This window comes from Sarcophilus harrisii, chromosome 3 (assembly GCF_902635505.1).
Source record: "Sarcophilus harrisii chromosome 3, mSarHar1.11, whole genome shotgun sequence".
Taxonomy (NCBI): Eukaryota; Metazoa; Chordata; class Mammalia; order Dasyuromorphia; family Dasyuridae; genus Sarcophilus; species Sarcophilus harrisii.
In genome coordinates, this window is record NC_045428.1 from 583,500,185 (window position 1) to 583,507,083 (window position 6,899).

Consider the following 6,899-nt stretch of genomic DNA (forward strand, 5'->3'; position numbering starts at 1 on the left):
CAGACTGTTTCCTGAAGAACTTTTTCCTTCTGGTTTCTCCCATTTCTGTCCTCCAGGACTCAACAATGGGTGATGAAGTAACAAAGCTTTGGATGACAAGGAGCAAAGACACGGACGGGTCAGCTGGATCCGTCAAACCCTGGAAGGGGAGGTTTTTGGTTTGTGGTGGTTGTTTAAATTGGGGGGAGGGGACCGAAACAGAAGAAAGAGGGCAGGGGGAAGGAAGAGGGGGGGAAAGGGGACAAATTTTAAAAAAAATTGATTGGGTTTGGAAAAAGGGGCGGGATTTAAAAATGGAAAATTTAAGTATAGGGAAATTTTGGGAAAAGATTTAAATAAATAAAAAAAATATTTAACCAAAAATTTAAATTTCCCCCTTTTTTTTTTTTTTTTTTTTTTTTTTTTTTTTTTTTTTTTTTTTTTTCCCCCCCCCCCCCCTTTTTTTTTTTTCCCTTTTCCCTTTTTTTTCCCCCCCCTTTCCCCTTTCCCCTTTCCTTTCTTTCTCTTTCCCCCCCGGTCCCTTTCCCCCCCCCCTCCTTTCTTTTTCCTTTTTTTTTGGCCCTTTCCCCCAACCTGCTTTCAGGAAAAGTTTTACTGCTTTTATTTTTTTTCCCCTTTCTTCCTTTACCTTCCCTTTTCCATCCTCTTTTCTTTCCCCTTTTCCTTCATCTAATCTGTTTCTCTTACCCCTCCCAAATGATTATCCATTCATCTGTCCCTCCATCCATCTGACCATATTCCAGTGTTGAAATGTACAGACTACGATCTGACATCAGGATAAATCTGTACTCAAATCCTACCTCAGATATTTATTAGTTGTGTGGCAGTGGCAAGTTTCTGCCTCAGTTTCCCTCATCAACAAATGAGGATCTTGAATTGGTGGACTTTAGGATGGTACATACACAATCAAACATTGAAACTGGTGAGAGGGAAGTTGGAGGGACTAGGGACTCACATAATTTTAGAGCTAGAAGGACCTCGGCTTAGTTACCTAGTCCAAGCCCAAGATGAAACTCTCTACTACAATAACAATGTAGTCCATGCTTCAAATTGGAGAGAGTGTGTCAACTTGCACCGGCTGTAGAAGGAGTTTCTTCACTTCTCTACACTGATTAAAATCCCAGGGCAAAGCCCCTTATTTCTATTCTTATTATTTTATGAACGAATAAATTTGAGCCTGTTTTCATCTGCACATTTCTCCTTGGGATAGACACTCTGCTCAGTTTCTACTAGAGCCTGATAATCATTCTTCCTATTGGCCCTACTTCAAGCTCTCTTCCATAGTTAAACACAGGTTAGCATTAAACACGGAAATCACTTTTTTTTTTTTTAGTAATTCCTCTAATCCTCTTAATATTTGTATATATATGTGTGTGTATATAGATATATATGTTTCTGGGAGTGGCTCACATATTTCCCTGCATAATTTGGTATTAATGTCAACAGGTGTCCTAATCATTCAACTGGGATGTTATATTCATCGCAACAGAAATGCTATTTAGTTCAGCAGGCCTTGCTTGGAGCTCACAGAGCAGTATTCATCTTGCATGTTATGTTTGTTATTAAAACAAGGACATTTTCCCTCTCTCGGCTCCAATTATAAAACAGTAGTTAGCCTGAGCCTGAGCCTGCCCCCCTGCTCTGGTCCTTGCTCATAAATTGCTTGAATAACTTTAGAGTCCAACTCCCTCCAACCCCATCCTTCTCCTTCCCCGTGTAATCCTTATTATAGTGATTATTTTGAATAGTAATCATTTTCGTATTATAAAGAAAAGTTCCCTGTTATGAATGTAATTGTAAGAAAGCCAGGGCAGCCCACCATCTTGCTCCCAGTTTCCTATCTTGCCACGCGTTTTGCGGACCCCTGTCTCTGCCCATCATCCTCTTGGGCATGAGATTCAGGGTCAACAACTCTAGGGATTGGTCAGTGTTGGAGCGGTTCAGGAGTTTTCAGCTAAGTATCCAGGGTGGAATGAAACTCTCTGCTGAAGACGCATGGCTCCTGCCTGAACTTTGGAAGGAGGAAGAGGAGGAGGGTTAGAATTCCATCTTGCCCTTCCTGCCCCCCCACCAAGCCCCAGTCACCAGAGTTGAGGGAGTTTGCCAATTAGGGTCCAGGGAGACAGGCTCATTAGCAAGGGGCTTGCACATCTGGCAACCAGACCTTGCCACAGGTTGAGCCTGAGGAAGGACAAGAGCCAAGGGGAACAGGGGCTAACCCTGTTGGACAAGGGGCTTCACCTGGGTCAGGAAAAAGGGAGTCGGTGATTTCCTAGCTTTGCTTTCTAGGGGAGGAAGCATGGGGGGCTTGGGGAAGCCAATGGCTTCTCATCAAGATCTTGATGACGAATTTCACTGGATGGGAAATGAATCCGCCTCAATGATTTCCTTTGGCTAACCTGGTCCTTCCCAGTGGAGAGAGGGCAGATGGAGTGAAACTTCCTACATCTAGGAACTCTAATTTGGTACAATCCTTTCCTTATTCCTCCCCACTCTAGTTGCTGGTGTCTCATCCCCATGTCTTAAAATTTCTTTGTGCATGTCTTCATTTGCTCAATATACACATACTTTCCTTTTCCTTTTTTAGTTTATTTTTAATACACATTGTTTTATGAATCGTGTTGGGAGAGAAAAATCAGAGCAAAAGGGAAAAACCACGGGGGAATAAAAAACAAAAAATAAGTTGAATATAGGGCGTGTTGATTTACATTCAGTCTCCTTAGTTCTTTTTCTGGATGCAGACTTTGCTTCTTCCCTAATAAAATATAAGCCTCTTATTATAGGCAGGGGCCAGATTTTTAAAATCTTTTTTGGAACTTTGTATCCTCACAGTCTAATCCAATGCACTTGATGAGTATATATATTGAAAAAATTAAGATGCTCGAAGCCTCTTGATTCTCTTCCATTTAATATCTATGAGATTCTAGATAATCCCTATTTACTTTCTTAAACCTCAGTTTTTCTCATCTGTAAAACAGAACTTCTTCCCTGCCCTCAACCACCCCCATAGGGTTTTGCAAGACTCAGATGAGATTTTGTTGCTGTTGAGCTACATGTTCCTCTTGGAGATTTTCTTGGCGAAGATACTGGAGAGATTTGCCATTTCCTTCTCCAGCTCATTTTACAGGTGAGGAAACTGAGGCCCACGGGGATTGATGTGACTTTTCCAGGATTACACAGTAAGTAGTTGAAGCTGGATTTCAACTCAGGAAGATGAGTCTTCTTGACTTCTGGCCCAAAACTCTCTCCATTGTGCTGCCTACCATATGAAATAAATAAAGCGATATATACAGGTAATAGAGCATAAAAAATTACTGTTATCTCATTTTTGGTAGAATTAAGTTAAAAATGGTCTAAGGACAAGTTACTATCCTGTTATTATTATTATTTTATATCTATTATGTTACAGATTTTTACTCAGATTTTTTTTGGTAATTTCATAATAAGGCAGATCATTGTACATCTTACAGAGGCAGAGAGCTAAATGTTATAGTGAGTAGAACTTGGAATGAAGAACTGAGTTCAAATGTGGCTTTAGATGATTCAGATAAACTAACAAAAGACTGTACTATAAAGTTGAACTCTTAAAATATACTTGAGAATTCAACACCGATGTTTTACCAGAACTATGAGATAGCTATTTAGTATAATGTGTAGAATACTGGGAACCTCAGGCATTTGCTAGCTATGTGACTCTGGGTAAATCATTTAATTGTTCCCTGACTCAGTTTCCCCCAAATATAAAATGGAAATATTATAGCTCTTACCTCCCAGGGTGGCTGTAAGGATCAAATGGGATACTCTTTGTTAAATGCATAGTATAGTTTTCTCCTTCCTTCCCTCATCTTCATTAGATTCACTGAAAGTTTCCTTAGCACAGCTCCAGTAGCCAATAGGACAATAGAGATGGTTTTAAAATCTACTGAGATTCAGAATGGAGAGAGTGTCTATCTGAAGTTAGGAACCTCAGGCACTTACTAGTTGTGTGTCTCTGGGTAAGTCACTTAACCCTGTTTACCTCAGTTTCCTCATCTGTAAAATGAGTTGGAGAAGAAAATGGCAAAACTACTCTAGTATCTTTGCCAAGAAAATCTCAGAGGATCATAAAGAATCATACATTACTAAAAAAAAACAAAAAACAAAAAATGAGATTCTGAATTTTGATTTTCATTCCAAATTATAGTCTTGAGATAATGACATGATAACATCCATTTAAATAGTATTCTTAAAATTTTTAGATTCAGTGTCACGTCTGGGGCATTGTGGGCAATAGTGCTGCCTGCAATGAACCTGTAATAGTAGTAATAAAAGTAGTAGAATAGTAATAGTAATAATAATAGTTAGCATTTCTATCATACTTTAAGGTTTAAAGTGTTTTTGTAAAACCAATGTTACCTCACTTCATTTGCTCAACAGCCTTGGGAAATAGGTGCTATTATTATCATCTCCATTTTTTACAGATAAGGAAACTGAGGCAGGCAGAGATAATGTGATTTTCTGAGGCTCTCAAAACCAGAAAGTGCCTGAGATCTCCTTTGAATCCAGGTTTTCCTGACTCAAGGAACTCTATCCATTGTTTCACCTAGCTGTCTCAAATTCTAAGAAAAATATATTTGCAGAATTCTCAAGTCTATTTTGACGCTTAAATTTGCAATATAGAAATCTGTCTTTTCTTAGTTTATAAAGGATAGTGTGCTTCTTGTGTATAATTCTAATTATATTATTAGTTAAATCAAGAAATATTAATTTTTAAAAATAACTTTAAGTAATATCTTTTTATATAGCCTACATTTCCTGCTGTATTTCTCCCTTTTCTTCCTCCAGGGAGTTAACAAGCATTTATTAGGTACTTATACATGCTAGTCACTATGATAAGTCCTACGGGGATACAAAGATATACATACAGATGTATATATAAATGTTTATACACATATAAATACATACATACATATATATATATATATGTAGAAATAATACTCTGTCACAAGTTGGGAACAAATAGTCCATGTGAATATTTGAGCTGGATTTTCTAAATTTCTACATCTTCTATTTCTTCTGAATTAATTCCATTCTCCTTTGCCCATAGAGCACAGCGCCTTCTCTGATGAAAGCACACCATGTGCTAGTGTTTCCTATGTCCCATAATCAATTCCAAAGTTCATGAGAGATCTTGAGAGTGTCCTTAAATTGCTTTTTCTGACCACCACATGAGTGCTTGCCCTGTGTGAGTTTGCCATGAAATGGTCTTTTTGGCAAGTGTACCTTTGCCATTTAAATAATGTGCCCAGCCCAACTGAGCTGTCTCTCTGCCAGCTTGAGAAAGGACTAGGGGTCCGGCATCTCATCCTGCCAGGTGAGCTTCACAATCCTCCTAAGACAATTCAGATGGAAGAGATTCAGTTTCTTCCATTTGGTTATCAGTCTAATACTTCTCCTCTCCCACACTTTTCTTCAGAACCTTCCTAACACTGAGCTAGCTCTGGCACTTTGAACCTCATTATCAATGTGTACATCCCTGGAAAGTATACTTCCAAGGTAAGTGAACTTATCCACAACTTCTCAATTTGCTGTAACCCAATGGTTCCCCACAGGGATGGTGGTGTGTTGGATGGTGGAGTGCCTGTGTTTTTCTGGTGTTAATTAATTGTTAGACCAAAATTAGCAAAAGCAGAAGAGAGATCCATATTTTATTGCATCTTAGTTCCAGAGGCTTCATTGAGTGAACCATCATCTGCAAAAAAAATAAAAATAAAAAATATAGAATAATATACTTTAGTTTAGGTCTCAAGTCTTTTCAGGTTAGAGAATGTACCACCAGTGTGGTGGCTGACCTTGAGGCTGTTAGTCCTTCCTGAAGGCATTGACAACATGACTGAAAACATCATGCTTAAAAGAATGGGAGCAAGCCCACAGCCCTGTTTCACTCCATCGGTGACCGGGAGAGCGTGAGCGCATTGTCCATTGTCCAGAACCTAGGCAAGCGTTCAATGCTGATGAACTTTTCCAGGCAACCAAGTTTTGACATAATTTCCCATAAACTCTCTTGTTTAATAAGTGTCTATTTAATGGATTGCTTATGCATGACTTCTTAGTAGTGAAATCTCTGCGTCAAAGATGATGGCCATTTTAGTAATTTCGCATAATTTCCAATTGCTTTCCAAATGGTTGGACTGATTCAAAGCTCCACCAAAATATATTATTGTGTCTATATCCAATATTGACTATTTTTATCTCTTGTCATTTTTGCCAATTTGTTGGGTGTGACGTGAAACCTGAGTTCTTTTGAGGTTCATTTCCCTAATTGTTAGTGACTTAGAATATTTTTTCATAAGATTGTTAATAGTTTGCCATTTTTCTCCTTTCAGAGCAGTTTGAGTTCTTTGATCATCTACTTATTATGGAATGACTTATGGATATAGAAATATATAATATACACATAATATATGCATACACACATACATTTATATGTATATACATACACACAAATGTACAAATAGTCTTTTTTATCTTGAATAGTAAGCCTTTTTCTGGCAAATTTAACATAAAAGATTTTTTTTCATTTGCTTCTTTTAAAAAGCAGCCAGGAACTGCTTTGTAAATATAGTTTTGAGATCTGGATGTGTTGTTTAATCTCTCTTCTCACTATTTCTTTTGAAATTCTAGATCTTTTGTCATTGCAGATGAATTTTGTGTTTTTCCAGTTGATTATTAGTATCATTATGTCAGACATAAGTATGGTTCCTTTCTTCTTTCCCTCCCTCTTTCTTTCCTTCCTTCCTTTCTTCCTCCTCCTCTTCCTTTTCTTCCTCTTCTTTCTTTTTTCCCTCCTCTTCCTTCTCCTTTTCCTTCTATCTCTCTTCCTTTTCCCTAGTCCATTACATTGTCTCTTCATCTTTCTG

General features: G+C 38.0%; 1 long non-coding RNA gene across 1 annotated transcript; it reads left to right on the forward strand.

The window, feature by feature from the left end:
- Positions 1 to 3,184: 3,184 nt before the first annotated feature.
- Positions 3,185 to 6,106, forward strand: LOC116422864. Its single transcript, XR_004233399.1, has 3 exons — positions 3,185 to 3,293; positions 5,087 to 5,353; positions 5,456 to 6,106. It is a non-coding gene; the product is annotated as an uncharacterized LOC116422864 (long non-coding RNA).
- The last annotated feature ends 793 nt before the right edge of the window (positions 6,107 to 6,899 follow it).